This window comes from Hermetia illucens, chromosome 1 (genome assembly GCF_905115235.1).
Source record: "Hermetia illucens chromosome 1, iHerIll2.2.curated.20191125, whole genome shotgun sequence".
NCBI lineage: Eukaryota > Metazoa > Arthropoda > Insecta > Diptera > Stratiomyidae > Hermetia > Hermetia illucens.
The window spans coordinates 177,099,770-177,126,406 of NC_051849.1; the positions used below are offsets into that span (position 1 = coordinate 177,099,770).

General features: G+C 41.0%; 3 long non-coding RNA genes across 3 annotated transcripts; 2 read left to right on the top strand and 1 right to left on the bottom strand.

Annotated features, from left to right (window-relative positions):
- Positions 1–1,925: 1,925 nt before the first annotated feature.
- On the bottom strand, positions 1,926–2,627 carry LOC119661200. Its single transcript, XR_005250564.1, has 3 exons — positions 2,613–2,627; positions 2,295–2,554; positions 1,926–2,208 (listed from the first exon to the last, which is right to left on the bottom strand). It is a non-coding gene; the product is annotated as an uncharacterized LOC119661200 (long non-coding RNA).
- Positions 2,628–11,833: 9,206 nt separating this feature from the next.
- LOC119661218 lies at positions 11,834–12,369 on the top strand. Its single transcript, XR_005250567.1, has 2 exons — positions 11,834–11,994; positions 12,070–12,369. It is a non-coding gene; the product is annotated as an uncharacterized LOC119661218 (long non-coding RNA).
- A 6,309-nt stretch (positions 12,370–18,678) lies between these two features.
- On the top strand, positions 18,679–19,245 carry LOC119661073. The gene is made up of 2 exons (XR_005250519.1): positions 18,679–18,839; positions 18,928–19,245. It is a non-coding gene; the product is annotated as an uncharacterized LOC119661073 (long non-coding RNA).
- Positions 19,246–26,637: the final 7,392 nt, after the last annotated feature.

Sequence of the window (26,637 nt, forward strand, 5' to 3'; positions counted from 1 at the left end):
AGTCTATAAGAGCGATATCGGGCGTAAATTCGGGATGTCTGGAATTCCTTATTAATTCCCCCCCCCCCCCCCGGTTTCTCCACATTCTATAATATTACATTCTTTCCCCCGGACAGGCAGGATGACATGATGCTAGGGAGTATCCTTAAGGAAGGAATTATCTGAGAGACCGCTCCCCACTCTATGATACCCTAGAGGGCCATAAAAGGACGAAGATTAAGTTGACGGTAGCACAGGAATTATAAGACGGGATACCCCGGGAACCCTTCCTATGATAGTCTTCTAAGGCTAGACATGCCAGAAGTGTCACTCCAGGCGGTTGATGTTGCGACACTTGTTACCGAACAGACTAGTGCGAAGCAGACTTGCCATGTAGGTAAGCGAATTAGTGCCCACTGTTATGTTAGAAAAACCTAAGTTGTCATCTTGACTCGAAAGAGAATCCGACCTTACTTTACACATTAATTGAGGAATTGATTATATAGTCAAACTCAACGGCTATCTAACTTGAGTTAACGCTCGGCTCAAAACTGAGGTTTTCGAGCGAATCAAAGCTGGAGCGAGTTAGATTGCAGGTACAATTCTGCCCTAACGTCGGTTAATGAAGAACAGTCAGTATCCTACAATCCAGGAGCAGAAGTCTACTTATAATTGCAACTCAGTCCGTTCTGCTTTACAGCGTGGAGTTATGGGCTGATAACCTTGACAAGGAGGTATATCGTAGGTTCCTTGTCCAGCTGAAGAGGTAGAGAGATTTGTGAGTGGCGTCTGCCATCCGCAGTCTCACAGAACCGGCTGTAATGGTAATCATGGGAGTGGTTTTCATTCCCCCCCCCCTTTCTGTTAGGAACCGACAAGCCCTCTACAAGTGTAAAGGAGAAGACTCAAGGGAACTGGCTACTCGTGAAAAACGACAACGCACTTGGCAAAATGAGTTAAACGGCAGATGAGTTCAGCGGCTGATCGGCAACTTAGATCTGTGGCTGAATCGGGAGAATAATTAGATTAATTATTTCCTCGCCCCACTTTTAGGTGAGCGTCTAGGTTTTCAGTCTCATCTACTAAAGATTGGGACAGCACGATCGCCAGACTCTGTGTTCAGGAATAGAGTCACACCTTTTTCTCTTGTAAAAGTTGGGATGAGATTTGTAACTTTATGTAGACACAGGAAAGATCTCGAGAGAGAACGCTGTCAGAGAGATGCTGAGCGCGTTGGCAGATGGAGTCGTGTTGCGCATTACGTTTGGGTTCTTCTTGTTGTGGATGGTAAGGGGTTTCTTGAATTAACATCTTCAACCTACACTTTGGGAGAAATATGGGTATCGTTGCAGCACGATGGGAGCACTTTATTGCGATAGTATTTTCCTTTAAAAAGCTAGAAATAAAATTCAATATTATACAAGGTTGTGTTGCACGCATTACTTTTTGTGACGTAACTTGAAGGTTGGCGGTAAGAGACTACTCTGCACTATCAAGATGATAAAGATGGGGGATGACGAAGGTAAAAAAAGGTAAATTGAGAATTTCTTGATTTCATATAGAATGGATATACGGTTGATTCAAGATTGCATAGCCAGTCTTCCTTGTTTAGTAGTATGGATTAATCTGGATCATAAATACAAGCGAATCATTAAAGGAAAAACTCAGCTCCTGGAGTCTAAGTGAGGGGTCGGTTGAAAATGTTAATTTTGCCGAAGGTAGATAGGCTCAAACTTAGATATTTAGTTAGTAAATTTAACTGCCGGAAGAGTACGCTTCAATTCATCCCGCTTTTCATAGTTAACTAATCTTTATCTTGATATATTCGTCTCATAAATGCGAGTACTCAGTGGAGAAGTCCTGCGATAATTATGGATCCAATCATCCAAAATACGGCGTTAGTAAAGAATGTAAAAATGGAAATCTACATAAGGGAAAAAGAAATAAAACACTTTTATTTTCGTCCCAAAAATGTTAGAATTATATTTTTAGAGGTTTTAAATTAACAATGTCATAAGTTTCCGTTGAATCGAAATCATTCGGCCTAGATTGTGCAAAGATTGTTAACCATTATATGCATAACGAATCTCAACGCAAATAATATGGTGAGGAATAAGCAGATACAGCTGGAACATAGGATCCATATGAGTATCCCAATCCTGGATAGAGAACCTGGGGACGTGGATCAGCAACAGCCACTGCAGCAATGAGAGCCAAAACGAGGAGAACCTGAAAGTTTGATAAAAAATAAATTAGATAATCAAAAATTGCAAGCATGCAATAGATAGGGTGCAAACTAGAAAATCTCAACTCACTAGGCTTGCAAGCTTGAACATTTTGGTAGATTTACTGTTTAACTTGGTGAACACTCAGTTGTGATTGCTCTGATGCAGTCTGCAAGAAATGCGATTTCTTTTATACCCTGCATATCCCTCTCCGATGGCTTACAATTGACTCAATTGCTTTTGTTAAAATTCTATTATCGTCGCATTTTATATCAATTTGAATAAACGGACTAATTTGCTCAAGGTTGAGATCTTCAGTTTTTCCAAATTTCAAGAAGAGTTGCTTCTTCCTAGAAATTCCGTCACCTTTATTCTCAATTCGGCCATGAATGTTCTAAAAATATTTACGACTTAGTGTAGAATATCGTGAAGATTACATTACGTCAGAAGAGATTTAAACATGGACTTTGATTTACGAGGGTTCGAGTGTTTAATGTACGTAAAAATCGTAAACAGTATTATGGAAGATGTTTTCTAGCACGTTTGTCCTCTAACCGCGAGGAACTTATCTGCAACGGGAACGAAAATGAAATGATTTGTCATTATATCGATGCAATCCTTTTACTTATCGAACCCAATACCCTGGATTTCAAACAAACATAGCAAACACAACAATTAGGATCGCAGTTTCCAAAGCACGAACGGACTCATTATCTTACCAGGAAGCTTCCGAAAGGCATAATCACATGCGAAGAAATATTCCACTCGAAATTGGAACATTCTTTTCGACATTCCTCATAATCATGTAATCAACGTTAACGCGTTTTTGAAATGCATAAAATATGAATTTTCCTCGCTTTGTATCTTCAAATCAATCTACTTCCAATTAAGCCAGAGATTATTGCTATTTCCAATCTACATACATATTGAGCATTTCTACTAACGTATGTACATATGCATGTACTTTCCTGAATCACTGCCTTGAGGGTTAGGCATTATTCAGCATTGAAATTACACTTTCATCTGACGGTTGTCATTTGGATTCAGATTTATTTTTCCATTGAGGTTTGATGGAAACAGCGGCATGGTTCCATCGATATTTCTAATTAAAAATTGGAAAAGGTGAGCAGCAACTGCAGCAGGAGTAATTTCCCTTGCCTTTGGAAAGGGGTTACTTGGAAAAATTTTGTGCATTCTATCGCCGTGCATAACCATCAGAAAATCATGAAATTTTGCTTTATGAAGAGAGAATACTATTATCAAACTGTGGAGTAATCTACTGCTTTCATATTTCATGTCCATGTGCATTTCCCGAATATGAGTCAACCTTCGAAATTTATTTGGATTGCCGCTATTGTCAGTATCATTCAATTTAACTCTTTCGCCCGCCTTTTTGATACAGTTCCCTTCAGCATCCGGCGTCCTGGGGTCTTAGTTATAGCGTTGTATCTGGAAGAGTTCGGGGTTCCATTCAATATGAATACGTGGATGTTATTGGTACCTTAAGGGAGTAGCGCATCTGGGACGCCTTGCTTACAATTCGCTGAAATGCGCTTTAGCTTCCCCAGGATTATCAAAGAAGCTTGCACGCCCTCCTCCAGTGTTTTGCGCCAAAAGCTGTAGGGAGGACTGATTCGTCCAAAGAAAGGTGATTAATACAGTACAGTTCACCTTGACCTTGGTGTTGACACAACTACATTCCCAGGTTTTAAACAAGATGCACCTAGCACGATTAATTCGCCGAGTGAGTTCGAGTTCGATTCAGCCTTCAGCAGAAACCACCTTTCCAAGATCAACGCCTTCGATGCTCTGCCCATTAATACAGAAAAGATGAGTGTGATGACCGGTGGGACTGGTGTTGATTCGACTTGGCTCCTTTTCGAAAGCCAAAGCCGCTTGGTCCATGGCTCACTAAGACTGGCGAGTGACCAAACAGATGTCATGAGTATAGTCGAGATAACTGAGTAAAGATATTATCTTTGGTCGATTGAAGTCCTTCACGTCGACTTTACAAGGGAAAATAAAGAACGCCACCACCACCACAAGAAGAAATAATGTCGGTGACAAGGCACAACCTTGTCGGACTCCGCATTAAACCCCAATTTCCTCTGAGATTTTACCGCGACGCCAAACGTCACATTTCGTGCCACTATAGGTCCCTCCAATAATAGGTATTAATTAGCTAGCTAGCCTACTCTCTAAAATTTCACGCATCCAGAAAGCCAGAGTGTTTCCCACTCCCTTACGGATCAGGGCATCTTGTTATCGCATGCTCCTTCGATATTCTAAAGCGCACACAGTACTATTTCCTTTGTTTCTTTGACATGCCGTAACAGCCGTCAGCTGGTACAGAGCAGTTTCGGTTAACCGTCCTGCGCGGTAACCGTGTTGACACTGATGCTTGGGATTACGCATTAAAACGTTAGTTCTAATATAGTTGCCAATGACCTTCACCACCGTTTTGACTACGAACATGTTTGGGCTAGTTAGCCTAAAAAATTTAGGGTGAAAAGCATCCAATTACCGATTTTAGATCTGGTTACCCGATTTTAGAATAAAGACAACTTTTGCCCGCCTCTATGCCCTTGGTATATATCTCAGGACTATGCTGTCCCTTACCACCCGTAGAAGAAACTCCAAAATGATTTCTAGACTAGCCCTAGATTAGCCCTGGGAAGATGTCATCTACTCTGAGTAATTTCAGCGGTTTAAAAGTACACATCGCCCACCTTACCCTTGCTTCCAGACATATCTCTTTTGCTAGTTTCCAGTTCTCTTTTTAAGGTTTTGTGTGAAACAAAACCTTATTAGAATCGAGACGGTGTCTGTCTGTCCGTCTGTCCGTCTGTCCGTCTGTCTGTCTGTCTGTCTGTCTGTCTGTCTGTCTGTCTGTCACACCCGATTTATTCGGAAACGGCTAGACCGATTGTCACGAAAATTGGTGAGAGTATGTAATCTGGTGATCCCTTTACATGCAGTAAGTGGCGCCATCTTGTGTTAAGTTTAAGGGGGGCTCCCCGTACATGTGAATGGAGGGTGCAAATTTTTTTTTCACAGAATGTAGCCATGTAGGGTATCAAATGAAAGGTCAATTAGTCAATTAGTACTTTTCGAATCTGGTTCAATATCTGATATTATATGAAACATAGGGGAGTGAGGGTTCAAAATATGACCCACAAAAAGTGTAACAGGTCTCGTTCTCAGAACCTATCCAACCCAAAAATCTGAAAAAAATCACAGTCGTGCATCTCTACGAAATCTAGGCCTCAAAATATATCCGGTTCCGATATCTGCACAAATAAAGTTAATAATAGTATATTTCCACATTTTAGAAATTTACCCGTCACCCCTCTTATGTTCATCCCAGAAGTACAAAATTCGGCATGCGTGTAATGAAGAACATAATGCACAATTCGGTCAAGTATGAAGAAAATCCAATTATTATTAACAAAGTTATAGGAGGTGAAACTTTACAATTTTTTGTGAATTTCGTGCACTCTATAACCTGCATGACGTCATCATCACATATCAATTCGTCAATACCACAACGAAATGAGTTCTTATGAATTGGGTCGCAGAGAATTATTTTGTTTTAGTTTTTTAGTTATCTGTCAACCAGACATGTGTGTATGTAGGTATATAATATATGCGTGCTAATGAACTTTGGGGGTAGTGCCTAATTCAGATAGATATAAGAAGTAAATCGGAAATATGGGTACGATCAATTTATATACGTGCATATATGTGTACAGTAGGTAATAGGCAGTTTGTTTGTTTAGGGTGAGTGTGATATCTATGGCTTTAATATGTACGTATGTCTCGTAGTTTGGAAAAATATGAAGGATTATGTTGGATTTGTAACTATATACGGACAGAAAAATGTGCGTCTCTTACATAAGATGAACACAAAACCTTTATACCCAAAGCGCGAGCTTCCGGTATTCCGACTTGTTTTTCCCTTCTATTCGCTGTTGGGGTGCCGGGCAGAATATTGTAGCTTTCTGCCGTGGGTAGGACCCCGCGAGATGAGTTCTAACAAGCAGGTGTACTCTATCCTACTCATTCTCGGTAAATGTCCTTCTTCAGACAAATAGGAAATATTGCCTTCCCTTTCGCTATAGTTTTGTATAGCGTGGTTGCTTCTGTCCTTTGTTCGATCCCTTCACAAAATTTCTTGAAGATGTTCTGTTTCCCTGATCGCGTTGCAATACGCCATCAGTGTATTTTCATATCTCGATTTGTTTGTTTGTGAAGAGTTTTTGTACCTCTGTTCTCATTCTGGCTAGGTTCCTATTCCAACAGGATACAGCCCTTGATGAATTAACTGTCTTAGCTGGAAAGCTGGCCTTATTTGGGTCAATGACGATTTTGTTGACGTTTTCCACAACTGTTTCTAGTTCCAGTTCGCCCCTGATTTCCACTCCCCTTTGAAGGGGAACCGTGTTGCTGCTCCATTGCGTTACATAGAAATACCAATCCGTTCTCTTACGATTCCTTATTATTCTTTTTATTTCGGAGTTGCCCTAAATGTCAAATTTGATTATTATGTAATCAGACATAGAAGACTCATCCGGCAGCCTCCAATTTTCGGCCAGCCCGTTCGTCAGAGTATTCCCAAGAGATATGTTTAGTACCTTTTGCATATTGCTGGTCACGAACGTTTGAGTGTTCCCTATGTTATATATATCCGACTTATTGCTAAGAATAAATTTAAGATGATACTGTCCCAGACATCGTGATGGATCTTGGCATTTCAGCCGAGGAGAAGTGGTAACGCTTTAATCTCACCATATTTTACCAGTCTAACGACTAGCTTCGGTGGAATCCAAATGCCGTCTCCTAAGAAGTAGCCCGGTTCCACGCAGGCCATAGGCTCTGCTGGTATTTCGAGCTCTTCTCCATTATCAGATTTTCGCCCTCCTCCACCGACATTGCGTTTTCCTGTCCACCCCTAAGAAGCTATTGGTCTCGGTCGTCCAGCTTCTACTCTTCAATGGGCAGCAGTTCTGCTCCTTCCCAGCCTGATAATTTAGGAAATATAGTCCTAAGCCACTCTGCATTGCCCTCCGTCGCGCAGTCTACCAGTATGTGATCTGTCGAAAGCGTATCCCGGTGAACAAAAGCTTTGTAGTTTTTCCCTTGCACATCTGCTTGACGACAAGGTCTTCAATGCTTTCCTGCTCCCCAAGAGTGAGTATTTGCTTGGGAAGTGGTTTTGTCAGTATCATCATCATCAACAGGGCAACATCCGGTATCCAGTCTAGGCCTGCCTTAATAAGTATTTCTAAACATGCCGGTTTTGCGTCGAGGTTTTTGACAGCATAGCCAGTCGAACACTCTTGACCGCACTAGCATAGGTAATGGCGGGCTCTTGATTCCCGCCTTCATCCTTGACCTACCAGGGTTTCTCCTCTCTTGGGTTCAGGTTTGGGCTTTTTGGGAGCGTTTCCCTCTTGCGAACTAATCTCCGCTGCTCACTGCTTTCTTGGGTCAATTAAAGATGGTTTAGGTCTTTCCTGAGCCTTCTTAATGGCCTATTCTGGTTGGAGGCCTTCATTTCGATAATGCAGGTACCATTTGGCACCTGCGTTACTAAGGCATGTCTCCTTCTTTCGCCTGGTTGGCCAGTTTGTGTGCGGTACAGGGTCCCGCTTGTTTGGTTTTAGTTTTTATTCTTTAATACCTGTACTCATTTCCCCTGCCATTTCCCCTCCCACGAGTATTATTATTAAGTCCGCGTGCCAAAGCCCTCCTTAGCACGGTAAAGCCAAACTCACTCACTACGGCGACCAGATGTCAGTGAGGCTCCATTGAAATACGGTCAGCTACCTCTGACTGCAAACGTCTCATGACACCCTGGATTTGGAGAAATGTTTTTCTATTTCCCAGTCTAAATCCGTACCGTTTTGTATGTTTCGTGTTTTTTGTTTGTGTTTGTGTCAGCTCGTACAGGGTGTGGCTATCGCCACATACTAATGGTCCTATTAAATGATAGAATTGGGCCCTGGAAAGCCTCACATCAGCCTAGAAGAAAGGCAGCTCACTTCTAAAGAGAAATAGGTTGGCTCCAGGGATCTATATTCCGTGTCAGTCTCTCCTGAAGGTCACCGCTTAATGCCCTTCTTATGATGCGAACTAACTATATGGAAGAAGTTCGGCTTTCTACCAATGAGCTTTGTTATGCAATCAAGTTCGATCGAATATAGAAAAGTTGTGTATAAAAGATGTACTAGGAATTGGTCTACTTATGAAAAGCGCTGAACCAACAAAATTGCCATATGGTATCAAGTATTCTTCCAAGTGCCTTGACACACTTTACGCAAGTGCCGGATACTAGCTCAAACCGTATACCAAGGTTTCGTCACACTCCGCACAAAATCTGTCCGTAGATGTTCCTACCTTCCTCAGGTGATGGTTTAGCCGGCAGTGGACAACGAGCATTCCCACCACAATCCGGAAGCTCTTCTTGGTGAGGTTTAAACAATTTTGAGCTCTTGGGTTCAGATCCCCAACGACCAAACTGGACTGCAGTTTTTGAGGTTTGTGTAACTTCCTGACTACTGTGCTGAGTTCAGTTATTTCTGCCCAGATTACCATCTTTACTATTGTAGCGTGTATCCTAAGCAATATCCTCGCGATGAAGCCCCATTTTTTCCCTGCAAGTCATCAGAACCCTCGCAACTTCCTAAAATGGGTTTCCGACATGCATCTTTTACAGTAATTTTTGGTTCATTCAATTCTCAAATATTTGACCCCTGTTTCTCATTTCACTACCATGGCATGTAGCCTAACGGCTCTCAGGTGAAGAAGCTTATTCTTTCTAGTGTAGCATACTGTGGTGGTTTTGGCTGGATTGATGCATAACCCCATGTGCTAGTAATTCTTAGTCCAGTTCGGATTCCATCACATGGGGTATCCTCATATTTGCCCCTATAGATTAAAACAATGTCTTCAGCGTAACCCTTGACCTGCATTCCAGGATTTGTTAGCTCTCCTAGGAGTCCATCCATTGCCATACTCCACACAAGCGGTGATAGTACCCACCCTGTGTAAAGCCTTGAGTAGTATTCATGACAATAGAATTTGAACCGGCCTTCTACATATTTGTCTACACTCTAACATTCTACCCATTCAGAGTTGCAAGGCGGTTCTTACTGGCTTGTGGATCAGGGCATCCTGTATATCCCAAGACGATGCTGCTGGGAGGGTGTTATCTATTCCGAATGATTTGAGTGATTTAAAGTTTCCGACCATACCCCTTTTGCTAGTTTTCAGTCCTCTTTCTTCTCTTTTTGTTCGTTTTCGCCTTGCTATACTCGAAAGTAATCTTCTTTACCTCGGCTAGTCTCCGGCCCGGTCGAAGGGTTTTCAGGTCTCTGTTCACATTCTGGCTAGGTTCGTGTTCCACCAGGGTACATCCCTTGATGACTTAACTGTACTAGCCGGACACCTGGCCTCAGATGCGTCAATGACGGCTTTGTTAAGATCTTCCACCACTGTTTCTAGTTCCAGTTTGCTTCTATTATCATCGTCACTTTGTAGATGAAACATGTTGTTGCTCGGGTACTGCCTGCTGCCTGTTTTTACAGAAGCTGCGAGCAATCTTGAATCTGATTCTGATTACGAATCACTTTACATACAACATTACGTCTATTCGTGGTCCAACGTCTCGAACGCTGAACTACACATTTTGTACTGGTCGTTCTTCACCGGCCCTTTCATTATGAACTTCCTAGGAAGCCAAGCGGCCATGACAACATGAATGGCACACATAAAGCCCGCGTCTCAGTAAAGAATTCCCCACAACCGATAGTCGATAAATGGCTGTCGGACACAATGAACGTGTTTACCGTGCAGGGACTTCGACTTCCATTTATTGATCCGCTACTGATCCGACTTCACCTGACTCAGAAGATTGAAAGATCTATCCTGCAAGTTAAGTGAAGTCAGCTCATATTCTGCCTTAGCTGCATGCAAGGGACTTGCATCTTCGTAAGATACTTCTGAAATGGTCATTAGTACCAGCATTCAACTTGATGTCATCTATTATAAGAACACCAAGTGTGCTAGCTTGTACTTAGCACGCAGCCCACACTTTATTCCGGAACCATGCCCCTTAACATCATTCAGCAGCCATGAAATGGGGTTCAGTGCCATACAAAACCAAAGAGGACTCTATGATTCCCTTGAAAGATGCCTTCCCGTATACGGAAAAGTTTTCAGGTGTTAATACTATCAGATTAATGAACTGGCATGGTGGTATGCCACCCCTCCATGATCGTCACCAAAAACCCTATAATTTTCGAATGAACGCGGCACCGATTTGGGATATAGATTAGTCAGGTTTACGAGACGCCTTGAAAAGCCTTAGCCACTTCAACTATGGTAAATAAAACAGTTTTCCCAATTGCCCTAAGTTTCATAGCTAATGTTAATACTAAAGCAGAAGGTCATCAAACCACTCAGGTTCTACTAGGTGAACTCTTGGCTGGTATGGAAATACCTTCATAAACTGAATATGCTTCGCTTATAATGGGATTTAAATACTCTGGGGTGTGGACCATACTGCAAAAGAAAGAAACTCAATGGACCAGAGCTCTGGTCTTCCTGACCATGACAATAAGAAAGGAAGAGGAACCGCTATAGAAACTTTTTAGTAGGGGAATTTACTAGGAATGGAAGCGACCAGGGTGCTCATGCGGAACCTAAGCTCTCGCCGGATTATTCAAACCTCACCCAGAAAAGCATAATGATAATAAAGATAATGATCTCGGGTTATTGCAGGCGGAATTATCACCCAGGGATATCTGCGAATACTGTCTTCAGGTCCTGGAGGTAAAGTGATAAAACCTCTTTACATACTCTGGAACAATTTACAGCACTTGCATAAAGTAGCGTGTTGCACTTCAGAAGCAAAAACACCTAGAAATAGGAAACATCACAAAAGTCGTGATCCACACATTTAATTAACACGTACACTATAAAGATCAAGGGGGCACAATAGCTAGTAGAGAGTAGAACAACTTCACTTGATACTATTATTGCCAGCTAACGGTTATCTCCTAAAGAGAGGATGTGTTTTGGAAGCTACCTTGTGAGATAGACAATGCTAATAATGAAGTTGGAATTGAACTCCATTTAACTAACTTGCAATAGCCGATATGTCTCATGCAAGATATATTATCGCTTCAGGCTCCTGAACTTAAAGAAAGGCGGAATTGCGCTAAAACACTTTCTCGACTAATTTTCATAATCACAGAATCACTACTCTGCACTTACGACATTCCCATTTTTTATCCTTCCTTTCCTAGTGAAGAAAATTAACCAATAAAACTGGCTTAGAAAACTTGTCAGTTTTAATTACACTCACTCCGCCGCTAGTCGTATGCAGGATTGATAACCATACAATAGTACCCACAGGTCTCGAAATTTCAAAATGATAAAGTCTAAAAAGACATAGAGTTTCTCCCAGAGACTCCTGCCAGAACTAATGTACGCTTTGAATCTCTCAGTGACATTTTTAGACCACTTGTCTCAGACAAGCAGTAAAAAATCCTTCCATTTATCTTAAGAAAAATAACAATTTCGCTTCATTGCTAGTACATCTTCGAAAAAATATTCAAATTTTTGGAAAACAATGACTTGAATTTCAATCAAAAAAATCTGAGAGGGGATATTTAAAAGTATATAAAGGAAAGAAACGACTGTTAGACTACATCAGTAACATCTTAACGTTGTCTATCAAAGCATCTCTACAAACCTAATCAAAATGATCAATGTTGTAAGCCTGGTAAGTCAACCGCTAATTTATCTGTTACGTATAGAAGCAATTAATATAAATCAAACTTTTTAACTCCTGTTTAAGGTTCTTCTCGTCTTGGCCCTCATTGCAGCCGTCGCTGTTGCTGTACCACGTCCGCAACTCCTGTATTCAGGATTAGGATATTCATATGGATCTTATGTTCCATCCGTATCCGGCTACGCATCCCCTTACTATGTATATTGAAGAATGATCTCTTAAGACTGGATTCCGGCTGTTTCGGCTAACGACCTGTGCATATCTTAAGCTAAATGACTTTTGCTTCATGAATATTTTATAATGCCGAGTATACTCGTGTTAATTTAAGACCCAAAAATATAGTTCTGGCATTTTAAAAACAGAAAATAATAGACTTTTAGTTGTCCATATTCAAATTTAATGGGTTATTATTTTTCCTGAAAAAAAATCGTTTACTTTTTAAACCCTCCGAAGCAATTTACAACAAAAGTTCAGAAGTTTATAATCTCAATCACTGTAGTTGTTTCAAAGGTTTATTGGCACAAACTCGAGAGAATCGACACTCAGTACATTCCCACCGATGTGCCAAATAGTCCTTAGAGCAAAATCAAGCGTTTCTACCTGCGAAAGCGGGAATGGTGGACTTCTACTTCCAAAAAAGCGTCGTTCAAGCCGCCCCAGTTAAAATATCTAGAACTAGTATCTAACTCCATTTATTAATTTCGTTCCTCTTCTTCTGTCTTTTGTCCGTCATTTGACGTCCTCCTTTCTTCTTCTTTGAGCATCCATGTCCTCCAATGTTCAAAGTAAAGCAGCATGTGATTCGAGCTCTACCATGGTGGTCGCTGCTTTCTACCTTTCCTTAGAGCGGAGCTTCACGATTTTGTTGTGATCGATAACTTCTGGTTAATCGTATAAAATGGATAACTCCCTGTTGTATCTGAATCACAATAGGCCATTCTCCCTGAATATTTTATGTAATTGGTATTTCCTTTCTAGTTTGTATCATAGTTTTGGTTTTTTTTCTTGTTTCTTATTCGACCCCCTTCTTTCATTGCCTCGTTAAGTTTTACCAGTGCTTCTTCGATATTCTTTTTCTTGAAGGGTACTATCAGGAACGATGTTGTGTAGGCAAACTCGGTATAAGTCTAATCGTATCCTTTATATAACGTCCTCCAGAACAATGTTAATGTCTAGTTCGTCACTTTATTTCAGTCGGTTGTAGGCATGTATCCGGAATGTGAGCGTACGTAGAGGATGCTAGAGGTATTCGGTTTTTTGCTGAGGAGGTGGTCACATTCATTTTATGGTGTGCCATCTGAAAAAGGCTCTAGCCTCCAATGAAGCAACAGTGAATCGGATTCTTTCGGGGTTAAAGTCATCCTTATTTGATGGCAGGGTGTGAAATATCGATTCAAAGTCTTTAATCGAGCTGTTTTAATCCTTCCTCATTTCATATCCATTTATTACCTAATCACTGAAAATTTGCTTATATCGCAAAACGTACTTGAACTTTCTTGATTCCAACTTTAACGGGCAATCAAAGCAAATATATATCCCCTATTCACTCCTTTGTGTAGCGTAGTACATCTACTCTGGTCTTTCTTTTCTGATGTTAAATTTATTTTTTTCTATTTGATTTTCAAAAAGGACTTTCCTTCAGTTTCATAGCATTGTGCGTGCTATACGAAACTATGTGGTATCACCAGATTTGGAGCAGGTCATCAGGCCAGTATCAATTTTAAAGAACGTAGACATTTTTTGTTTGCAATTGATGGAGCCCTAAGTCCGCCATCAACTGGATTTGGATTTTATTAGAGACAAACTTCCTCCTACTTTTCTGGTTCATGGGCTCCCCTTTTTAGGTTGACACAAAAAGTTAAAACAATTCTACGCACGACCACAATTTCGTCCAGGGCAGAAGCAACTTACTTACTTACTTACCGTTACCTCCTCCCTGAAGCAGCGTGACCGACGTAGTTATGTAGTTCGTTCCCTTATATCAGTACGCAAATACGTCACGGGCGCGAATTACTCATGGGGAAAACCGCCAAACAAAAGTATTTCCACTTCCGGGTGATAAGACCAGACATGCTAGGCGGTTTTCTAAGGTGTACACATCGAGGAAGGTTCTGCGTAGTTCCAAAAAAGAGAGATCAGGTGAAATTGCGTTGAACCTTTTCTAGGTAAAGGCATTTACAGTTGCGGGAAGAGGATCAGATCACAGAGCAACAATCAGGGATGCTGCGAACGTTAGGAACAGCTAAAATTAAACATTCTAAGAGCGTGATTGCTGACATCTAGGCAGTGTCCATCGGAGCACTGTTTATCATCGAGAACTAAGTTCGACTGAGGGGGCACACAGTCTATTGGAGAAGCCACACCACCACAAGGTGATCAGAGTAAAGCATTCAAGTGATCGTGAGGAGAGGGGGTAGGTCATTGACAAGAAAAAAATATCAGTGGTCCCAGAGTGAAACCTTGTGGTATATCAGAAGAGAGGGAAAAGATTCGCAATACGTAAGTAATCATCGAAAGAAACACCGCAGGGGTGGTTTATGTAATGAATGAATAGGAATTTTTGAAAATTATGCAAAGAGAAAGGATATAGGGAAGGGTACTCGGCCAGGTCCCAGGTTGGACGTTGTTTGGTCTGAAAGGGTCATTTTAGATGTAATTAAGACAACAGTTGTCAGAAAGGAATGGAGCCTGGAATAAAAAGCTACCCTGTCCCATTCGATTCCATCTTCTTTGCCTCAAGGGTACCTTGAGTGCAACGTGCCACCCAGTTCTCCATATTGTTACTACGCAGTATGATCTCAAAGTACACAGCATACCTTCATCAACAACACGCATCTCAAAAGTTATTAGACGAAATGTAGTACGCTGACAGTAGTTTTTCGATTTCAGGAAAATAAGGCCAAAAGCTTTGGCCACTGAGTGGGGTAGATAACATAATAAGCACTTTTGTCTTGCCTTCGTCTGAATTAGTTGTGTGGTATGTAAACTCTTTCTCTTGTTTTTAGGGGTATATAGTGAGATTCGAGCTTATCTTCACAAGCAGCTGTTTTTTTCTGCCTATTCAATCGCAATGATTTCAGCATACACTCGGTGCTACTGATATATCTACTTAATTTACTAAGAGCATCAGCTTTCGCTAAGGAACCGTAGGCAAGGAAGAATGAACTACGATCATTAGCAACGATGCTTACTAAATACGGGTTCTCCGACATTGGTCATCAGTAGGGTCACTGAAAACATGCTCATTGTCTAATTAATCTACAGTGTTCTAAATCTGTTCTAAAAAGCTCATTTTCGTGTCAATGATATTGCCGAAATATTCGGCTGTTTGGGCTCGACTTTTCGCTCCTAGAATGCCGCGATGTAATCCTCACAAGAAAATACTTTCTGTTCCCCTGAGCAGGCAGAATTATAGGCATTCTTTACTTCCTGCCTTACTGCGAGCACCATTCGCGAGATGACCTGTCAAGAAACCTATATGATATTAACATACATACAAACCACTATAAAAGTTGTACATTTAGTTGACTTTACTATAGCTGCCAAGAAGCTTGTTCCAGGGAGCAGAGCTAGACAAATATTTCCTACAATGTTTAATAATTTTTGAGAAAAAATGGAGCACTTTGTTCTCACCAGCGTTCTACTGAGAAGAACTGTGCAAACTGTGAACGGCCACACATGCAGTAAGTTACATCTTTCTACGTTAAGTTTAGGGCGGGGTCATCATAAATCCAAAAGGGGTGTGTACATTGTTGTTTCATCGAATATGGCAATATGAAAGGTCCCGATTATTACTTTCCGATGCCAGTCTTAGTTTTAACATTTGTTGGAAAGGTTGGGGTTTGCGAGTCGCCAAAAGTGATGATTTCTTTAACGGAGACATTCTCAGAAAATATCATACATAACCGAAAAATCTGAAAAAAATCATGAAGGAGCTATCCAGGTCTCAAAATACTCACAATATCAATATATAATCTAATTAAGTTAATAATATTATATTACTATTTGGGAAATTGACTAGAAACCACCCTTAATTATTGTTTAGGATAATGAGCGACCCTAAGTCCACATCCACTTGATGTTGGACCGAACCAAATGAAGAGCAACTTACTCTCACGTTTTTTGCTCCAGCCTAACACCGAAGGATTGAAAAATAGGGACTAACGGTTTCGTCCAGGGCAGAGGCCACTCATCAAACGCTGCCTCACCATTGCCCTGGGAGCAACGTGACCGAAAGTGGCAACAGGTGGAAAACGTGCGCAAAAACAAGATAAGGGTGCCCGGACGAAACCGTTAAACCCTATTTTTGAAAGCTTCGGTGCTATACCCCAAACGAGGGGTCCGCGACCAAAAAACGAGAGAGTAAGTTGCTCTTCATTTGGTCCGGTCCAACATCAAATGGTTGTGGACTTAGGATCCTTCATTATCCTAAACAAGAATCTATATTTAGCCTAGATTAAGCTCAAACTATTGGCGGTTTAACTTCGATATAATTTGCACCCTTGTCGTGCACTTGCGAATATATAAAGGAGTGTTTTCCACCTGTTGCCGCTTTCGGTCACGTTGCTCCCAGGGCAATGGTGAGGCAACGTCTGATGAGTTGCCTCTGCCCTGGACGAAACCATTTATCCTAGAATTATCAAAATTTGCAGTAATGTAAACTGTGGAGCATGATATCCCCAAGTTTGATAAAAAAAAAACTGTTACTGATAAAGTTACTGTAGCTCAAAATAGCCCTTGCAGTGTAAATTTAATGCAACCCAAAATACCAAATATCAATTTACACAATACCATAGCTCTGCACTCAAATATAATTATTAGAAACAAACAAAACCTTTTGACACTTGAAGCGCGGAGCTTCCGTTTTCCTACTTATTATAATTGTGCAGCTGCTTCCGGCCTACATAAGAAAGATCAACTTGCCCTCAATTGGTTATCCTGGATCATAAATGAATAACAAAAGTCAACAACTAACAATCAATTCATGGAAGTGAGTAATCATCCAGGGAGGATGGATAAGTGATAAAAAAGTTGGGAGGAATCACTCAAATGCTATATTTCAGGAGAACCACTTTCTTGTATTTCATATTTGACAAAGGAGTGAAAGAAACATGGAATTCTCTGTGGAACTTTTGGAGGCTACCCCAAATTATGATTTTACTAACATTAATCATTTAGCACTTTGCTAGATACCTCCGCATATTGTTAAGGCTTTGTGTGAAACAAAACCTTATTAAAATCGATTAAATGTGTGTTTGTCTGCCCATCTGTCTGTCACTTCTGATTTACTCGAAAACGGATGAACCTATCATCCCGGAATTGTAACAAGGTGTAGTCTGTGAATCCCTTTACATATAGTAAGTGAGTGTTGAGTTTGAGGGTGGTCATGTAGGGTATCAAATAAAAGGGCTCGATCGTTACTTTGATGATGATGATGAAATGATCTTATTTCCGATATTAGGTGAAAAAAAAAATAGAGGAGTGAGAGCTGAAAATGTGTGCCCGAAAAGTGAACCAGGTCTGGTTTTGTGTGAAACAAAACCTTATTAGGATCCATCCATCCGCAGATCGGCACTTTATAACTTCTATTTTTTATACCATAATCTACTTCCAACCCAAATGTCATGTCAATCGGTCTTGACTGAAACAATTTGGAGATTGACAGCTACAATGACTGCACTATATGCTTAGACACTAATTGGCTATACCCAGTCTGCTATGTCAATTGCTCAATCTTATTGTCTTCATTGTGTTTCTCACGATACTAAAGTCCTACGCTCTGTAGACCATTAAAGGTGATCATAACTGAAGCATAGTCTCACTGAAAATAAAATGAAGTACAAACATGAATATTTTTTTCCCAGTTTACTTCTTACCCCAGATTTTGGATTTGAGGTTCTATGTTTAACCTACCCCGACATTTGTCCAATGCCCTCTTATCCACTGATCTCAACTCGTTGATTTCTTTTTTTAGACAGACAGTCATCAAATTTGCCTTATCTATAGATGTGTTTGGGATAAGACTTAATATTTCATTCAGTATTCTGTTTAATTTTCGCCACTAAATTTCCGAACCGGACACTAGTCCTGTGAAACAGAACATTCTCTTCAAATTATTTAGACTGACTAGGAATCTGTCTACAGAACAACAAATTTCGAAAGTTTTTTTACCGAGCTTTGGTAACAACCTTGAGGTAATAATGTACATCCTTTCCAGTGAATCACCAAACAAAGTCTTTCCCAAGGGAATCATAATTAGTCACTATCAAAAATCTGCTTATCTGAAAACCAGCGAATAGAAATCTGAAAACAGAGTAACGTCTTGCTTTTTTTCGACCATTTCTCCTTCCGCCACAAAGCCTCAAAATTCGACCACTGTGAAGATCTTGAACACGAAGACAGAACTAAAAACTTCAAAGTTTTCCTGGTCTAGGACCTTCTGATAAATGTTGACTATCTATATATAATTAACATAACTTCTTGTATGAATGTACATGAATGGTACACAATCCAGGCTTGCGAATTTTCTTTTGTTATTTTAAACTAGGCAACCTTGAGATCGTTTGGCTGATTGGATCTTTCCTATTAACACCATAGTGGCAACCAAATAGATACTAGAGACACAATAAAAATGAAAACTGAAATAACCAATGATGTAAACTAGCTGAATTTGCGAAAGCAATGTTCTGAATTTTGATGAGCCGTGTAGAGTCCAATAGGGGACGTTGCGAGGTATATAAAGAAACGGACAATTTACGAACTGCATCAGAATAGTAGTAACCACTCCTGCAAACTTCTATACAAAGCCAAACAAAATGATTAAGCTAGTAAACCTTGTAAGTTTTCCTGAACTCTTTTTACTCAAAAATCTGTAACTTTAAAGTTGAAAAATTAGTTATAAACAAAATGTTGTTCCACTTCTAGGTTCTCCTTGTCTTAGCCCTCATTGCTGCCGTTGCTGTTGCTGTGCCACGTCCACAGGTTGTCTATTCTGGATTAGGATACACCTATGGGTCCTATGTTCCAGCCGTGGCTAGCTATTCATCACCTTACGTGGTGTACTAACCGATGGATTCGATGACCTCATGAGACTTTATATTGGCTGTTACGGTTAACGACGTGTGCATTATTTAGGCAAAATGATTTTTGTTTTGTGAACGTTTTAAGATGCAGAGTGTACTCCTTTTAATTTAAACCCTAAAATATAGTTCTCGCATTTTCAAAAGGCAAAAATAGTCTTTATTACTATATCTTTTATTCGGATAATTTACAGAGCAAACGCATAATTGAGGCCCTCTGTGATTTTCCAAGAATCAGAAAAATATATCATCGCTACCTTCAGATAACAACTATCTTATAAGAAACATTATTAAATATTTAACTTGGTTTCCGGCTCAGTTAAAGAAACTACTAGAACATCCAGAATACTTGTTCCTCTCTGCTGAAATAGAAGTTGTAGAAACATGATTTGGACGTAGTTTTCAGTAACATCAATAGCCAGCTAAAAACTGTTCTATGGCCAATCAAGGACCAAATGGAATAAATGTCCAAATTTAGAGCATTCAAAATTGTCTGCTGTCATTGCAATAACGTGTACATCGGATAAACAGAAGATAATGTTAGAGGAGAGTTTTTGGTTAGTTTAATTTAGGGGGGGAGCCGTAGCTAGAAGTAATGGGACCTTTGTTAGACTCATTGTACTATGAACGGAGATCACCAAATCAACGGCCTCTCGCCATCGGCGTCCACAAGCTCTCGCGAATCTGAGAACTTTCTCAGAGACAGAGAATCCAAAGGCTCTGCCAAGGTATCTTCATCTGTGTTCTGAGAAGACCGGACAGCTGCATCCGAGGTGCAGGGCCGTCTCTTCCTCCTCCTCAGCCAATGGCCGTATACTGCAAAGACCACAGCTCCATTTTTACTATGTGTTAGTTTGAAGAGGGTTGCCCCGTTAAAAGCCTTACTAGTGTTTCAACCCAAATGCCGTTCTAGCAGAAGGCTGGGTTCATTCACAAGAATTTTCGCCTCCCGGCAGAAATTGAATCCTTGCAATTTCCCTCTTCAGACTGCACTTGACAATGGATCGCTAGATAACTAAAGCTGGCTCTGGCCCCACCAAGCAAGAACCTTGGCAAGCCACCCTGACAAGTTCCTCATTGAAAGCGATGTTTCAGTACCCTGGCTCCTACATCAGGAATGTTTCGTTCAGCTGGCCAAGTTTCAGCAGCATCTGATGGCAACTCCACACCAAATGGCTCGAAATGTCGTCGTTTAGTGCTGATAATGCTGCCCGACTGTCGGAGCAGATTCAAATAGTGTGACGTCTCCATTTTTGTCGCAAACATTCTTCTGCTGCCAATGATATGGCATATATCTCCTCCTAGAATATGGTCGTCATTTTTCCGAGAGGTCGAGCCAGTTCCATAATAAGATTTCCCGAGAACACCTCTGCGACCGATCCGTCTTTCATAACTGACCCGTAGTCGGGGAAGACTATTAAGCCTACTTATCGACCATTTTTCTTTTTTGGTGATTACGACAGTGTATGTCTTCTCAAAGAGAAATCTGGAGGCAATATGATCAGCAATATTTGCATCATTATTGGCCACCTTTCCGTGCGTCAATAGCATCAGCTTTTCGTTTCACCTGCAATGAATCCGTTTTGGTGACAGTCGCCAGTTCTAACCTATTGCAGTCCTGCCGCACCAGAGCAATCATCAGGATTTCTGGTATTGTTCCTGGATATGGTGCTCTACGTTAGCTTAAAGTCGAAATGTACTCCTAAATATTTGTACCAGCTGGACTTTCACCCCTACTAATGTGGCCAGGGGGCAGCTGCAACACCTGACGTGGTGTTCTCAATTTTTATCGTTAGCTCATGCAGTGTTACCTCCGTGGATTTGCCTTTCTGCCATGCATGTTGCAACAGTGAAGTAGACACCCAGAGATGTATGTATCCTGAATAAATGGACCTACTAGTCTTTCCAGGTCCAGAAACGAAGTTGGACTGATCAATCGCAAACCCTTTGCGTCTCTTTAGGTGGGTTTCCCAGGTTTGGGAATAAATATATATTACCTTTACATCTCGCAAAGCAAGCAAGCTGGTTTGCCATTTCTTCATCGCTTTCTGTGTACCACCCTCTCCGTAAACGTATATAACCCAGCTTCCAGCTAGGTTGTTTGACAGGGATCCACTTCAACTTTGAAGTTGCCTCAATGCCTCAAGAGAGTTGATCTCTTTGCAAAGCACCTTCATGATAATCATTTAGCCAATTTTATGCTCTTTTTCAAGGCTTTCTGAACCTCTTCGTACTGATTCCAGCTAGCGGCTGAAACAGACATTAGAGCTTGGTTGAGGACTACCCTTGCCATTTTCCTCTGTTTCGCCAAATCCGAGTTAAGCGATGATTCTCAGTTCTATTTTGAACGACTGCCAATCCGTCTTACGTGAATTCCGAAATGGAGTGAGTAGAGGTGAATCCATGCCCATTACGAAATCAATCGATAGTCTTCATTCTCTGACAAGAGCCGCACTGTCAGGGGATGCCACCGTGATCTCGATGACCTTTTACCTGACCACGTGGAAGAAAGTGGGTTCATTATCAAAAATGAGGATTTGCAATTCGGTTTCTACCAGATACTCTAGCAGTTTCGATCCTTTCGACCTTATGTTGGAATTTCCCCAGCATATATGACGGACTTTAAGAGCACATCTTGCTATTATTCAGATGCCTTTGTTTCTATCGTATTGGTTACCTCTGATGTTCGTTCCACTGGAAACTTTGCCTCCGTCGTAAGGGAAATAGGCAGAGTACCATAGAATCTCATTGTCCCCCTCTTAACTGTTTATAATCTCTTTAATCTTTGTGGCGTCTCCATCACACAGATCGTTAACCAGGATAGCTTGGAGGTCTTTTGAAACCATTCTGGCGCGGAGTCCATCACTTTCATTGGCAAGTCAGCATTTCGGAAGTTTAACCCCCTAATTTCTCCACCAACAATCCATGCTTCATATATGAGGTATATACATCACCTACATCTATTGATCCACCAACTGATAAGTGCAATCGCCGCTTTACAAGGTTGAAAATGTATTTGTACGGTATGGCACCTCATCTACGAATCAGATGAAGATGCCGGGGGCTGCACGTGCCCTTTGATACTTTTAGAAGTCGACACTTGTAATGTGACGGCTCCAAGCCCGTAGTAGAGCCGGCAGATCGTTTGTTCCAAAATCTTCTTAATATCCTGTTGAAGAACCCCGATAGTGAGGAAATTTCCCGGTTTATTGGCTCTTCCCCCTGCTTTGTTGCCTAACAACATCCAGGTGGAGGTGTTGAGGTTATTATGGACACCATTACACTTTTCTTCTGTAAGCAGAAGGAAACACTTTTCAAACGATGGCATCTCGAAACCCTCATTAGGGTCACGCATCGTTGAAGGGGAGTAATACTGTCTGAACCACTCGTTCGTACTTTCGTCGGCAAAGTTTATCCGTAACATTTTACCATATACACCTACCGACTTAAAGCGTAGTATAATCCTTTCCTAGGATACAGTCCTTACAGCTAAGAGGAGTTTTCTCCTAAGCTTCTCACACTGCTCGGTATCGCAATCAAATGGTTTGGTGACGTCATACAAGGCCCACCCATAAGCTGCATTAGCTTTGACTGCAAATGAAGACTTGTCCATTGCTGGCCGAGCCCTCTTCGCTGTCATTTGAGCCAATAAGTTGAAATAATAAAGAAGACCGCTGCTGCTTTGTTTTGCCCTTTGTCACAAATGACACGGGCGATCTTTTCAAGCCGGGGGTTTCGTGTTTTGCCCTGAGGCTTTTTGCTGCCCAAATACGGATGCTTACCCGTAAGCAAGACTATAGCCTCAGTACGTGGCGCCAGTCGGAGCCCGGGATCAGGAATGCTGATAAAAGGGGATTACTCGGCTCGTCCATTAAGGATTGGGCCCCAACAGGGCTGGTTCCCGTCTGCATACGTGAAGAATCTGAGTCTGAACTAAGTATCTGGATCGATGAACTCCGGTTGTCTCTTCGCTCAGAGTTGGATCCTCAAATGCTTTGGTTTTTAATTTTTTCAAAGTTGGTTGCCATGGCCGAGGAAAATAAGTTGATCTTCGCAGAGTCCTTTTTTGCCAAGAGAAGGCTAGATGAAACTGGGGTCACTTGATACCCAGAGTTCATCCTTCACGGCCACATCTTAACTCCTGGGACCATTTAGTCCTCGGCGTGGTAGGCATACCTTGTCTTGAGGATTTGATTACGACTTTGCTTCAGGTTTCATCTCTGGTTTCCTGGAGGATCCTGCTTATTGGACTTCCTCGCCACGACAATGTAGGTATTCGTCGAAGGGGATGTTGGTGGAAAAAAAAAATTGACAGATTTCAGATCGAAGATAGCGAAGAATATCGCCTCAGCAGGGTACGTAATATAGTAATGCAAGGAAATTAGACGTGAAAGACAATAGGGAGATTCATAAGTCCATAGAGAATTCCCCTTCAATAAAGACCAAGTCAATAGATATTTGTGATATTTTAAAGCTATGAAGAAACAAATTCGAAAATACGAATCTCATAATGACGAGATTGAGGGCAACTCTCAGTGACGATTCAATAACGGATCAAGTCTCTATCCACCTGATTTCACAGGCGAAAATTATAAATAGGTCCACCCTAGATTTCCTTCATCATTCCGATTTAGCACTGTGGAAAACAGCATGTATTCGTGGACCTTCTACACAACAGCTTAGTGATCCACTCTTGCATCCTAAGCTAATGAAATTTCAGTACTGACTTCTTAACCGTGAACTGTGATTTTTCTTGTAAAATTATTCACGCTACTACTGCAGCAGAAGCAAAAATATTATATATCACATTGAAATTGAATTGCTGATTTAAAATTGTCGCCATTTTCAAGATGTAGAAAGTTGAGGGATAAAGGAAGTTCACCATAGAGCATTGTAGCACTTTCATGAGCTTTTGGCATATATCAACTTAGTTAATAAATTCCTTGAGAAATACTCACCGAAGATGGTACTAGCACTCCAGTGACCTAATTTTAGAAATGAACTTGGAATAAAGGTGTCTTCTTAGAAAGACGACCCAAAACTAGACGTTACCCACTAATACAACCGGATCGTTTGCCAGTTCAATAATTTATATATATAAAGAGTTATACCCAAATCTTACTCTAAAAAAATAATATCTGACAAGGCTAATATTCACTACTTTTTTACTGTTCCATGGCATAAAGTGTTTTCGAGATATCGGATAAAAGTGGACTGAACCATTTTGAGTTTAAAGTTTAGATTCCTCCTAGAAAACAAAATTTGTTTTCTATTTACATATAATTGGCACAATAAATATGCACTTAGACGAGTAAAATACAAACCGGACTCACAAGTTACCCTTGGTCGTTTGGCTCAAAGAATGCACTTTGCTACCATAATAGTGACATCTGAATGAAGATTAAAGATAAAACTGAAATAAAAAATTCCCAATGATGCGCTAAATACGAATCCAATAAATTTAGAAAAGCATTGTTCTGAATTTTAATGAACGGCGTAAAGTCCAAGAGGGGATATTGCAAGGTATATAAAGAAACGGACAATTTACGAACTGCATTAGAACAACCCCAACTACTCCTTCTAAAGTTTCTTTACAAAACCAACCAAAATGATCAAGCTTGTAAGCCTCGTAAGTACATTACAAGATCTGCTTCCATTGAAAATTAAAATGATTTATTAAAAATAAATTTATTTGTCAACTTCCAGGTTCTGCTCGTTTTGGCACTCATCGCTGCCGTCGCGGTTGCAGTCCCACGTCCACAACTTCTCTATTCAGGATACTCATATGGATCATATGTTCCAGCTGTGGCCACCTACTCGTCACCTTATGTAGTATACTGACCGGCGAATATAGTGTCTCATAATCCTTAATAGTGGTTCTTATGGTCAACGACTTGTGCATCGACTAGGCTCAATGATTCTTGTCTTATGGATGTCTTATGATGCAGAGTATACCCCTGTTGATTAGATAGAAATATAACTCTCGCATTTCAAAAAGAAAAAGATGTTTACTATTAGTGATTGTCTAACTTCTGGATAGGTTTATCGAAAAGCGATAGCCTGAAGCTTTTCATGAAATTTAGATACGATTCCCTCTAGCAAAATAAATAATGTAGAACATTAACTGGACTAGCTATTACGACACTGGTTACCGCACGCACAGTTGAGCAAGCTCAGCGCACACTGGGAATGATGATGCAGCGAGGAAGCAGATGAATCTAACTCTGGAGAAAAGCGAAGTCGTTGCGCTGACCAAGGAGACGGTTCCCACAGAGTATTCCCCTCGGTGGAACCATAATTTTGTGAACGCCCCCGGCGAAATATCTCGTCATCATGATACACACGAAGACGAAGAGCAAACATGCCAGATAAGACTGCGGCTAGAATGTTTACGATTTGCCGACTGATGTCCAACTGGTATTGCTTGCAAATGAACGCGGATTAGACCATCCTCTTTCCGAAATATGGGCTGACTGCTCTCAGTAAGGAAATGTACCGTAGCGCCTAACGCAAGCACAAAGGCACAAAGGACTCTGCGAGGTGCGTCTGCCTATCGTAACTGTCTCGGAGCCTAGCTGTAATGATGATGTCCATGTTACTGAGCGAACGCTTACATACCTTAGGAAAGGCGAGGGAAATAAGGAAAGTTATCGCTTCAAGAGGAGAGAGCTCGTACTTATGAAAAAGAATCGAGAGGTAGGCGGACCGCGTATAAAAGAGGTGTAAGCCGTGGTTCAATTGAAAGCAGCGATGAGGTTGACTGTAAGTGAGGACCATACTGCGGAACGAAGACACGTGGAACCGAGTGAAACGTTATACTTTAGGCCAAGATGTCAAGTATATATGTCGAACTGGCCAGACTCCTAGATGCTCCAGGGGGTGTTTTAACCAGTAGTCTATCTGAGACAGGAGTCAGGCACCGTGCACGTAAATGCATTTCACCTCCCTGCCCAAAAAAATCATTACGAATGTAGGAGAAGTAATGGAATCAAGTTAAAGACACGATCCATAAAGCAGCCTATGCCACTCTCCGCACCACCAAGCCAGATAAGCGGTTCATCAACCGAGATACTAGGTTTTGGAATGAAGATGTTTAAATGAAAGTCCGTGATAAGAAAGAGAGAAACGTCACTACCACAAGTTTGTCGACAATAAAACGCTGACCAATCAGCAAGTTTACAAGAATGCCAATCGGGAAGCAAAGAAAGCGATCATTATTACCCAAGCCACCCAAGCATTGCCCCGTCTGAGCTCTGGAAAACGAAGAGCTGTAACTCAGTGAATTGTCCAATCTAGTTATTAAGGAAGGTATCCGATTGGCAGGAAAGCACCTCAATTCCAATATGGAAAAAGAAAGGTAGTCCAGCAGAATATTCAAAATGTCGTCTGATCCAGTTGCCGTCCCATACCATGAAGATTTTTAGATACATTCCTCAGAACCATATTCGTGAAATAGTTCAAATAACCATAAGTTAAGCCGGGTTTGCCAATAACCGCGGAACAACTGACACAATATGTGCTGCGCGGTTACTCGCCTTCTTTACATTACATTTCT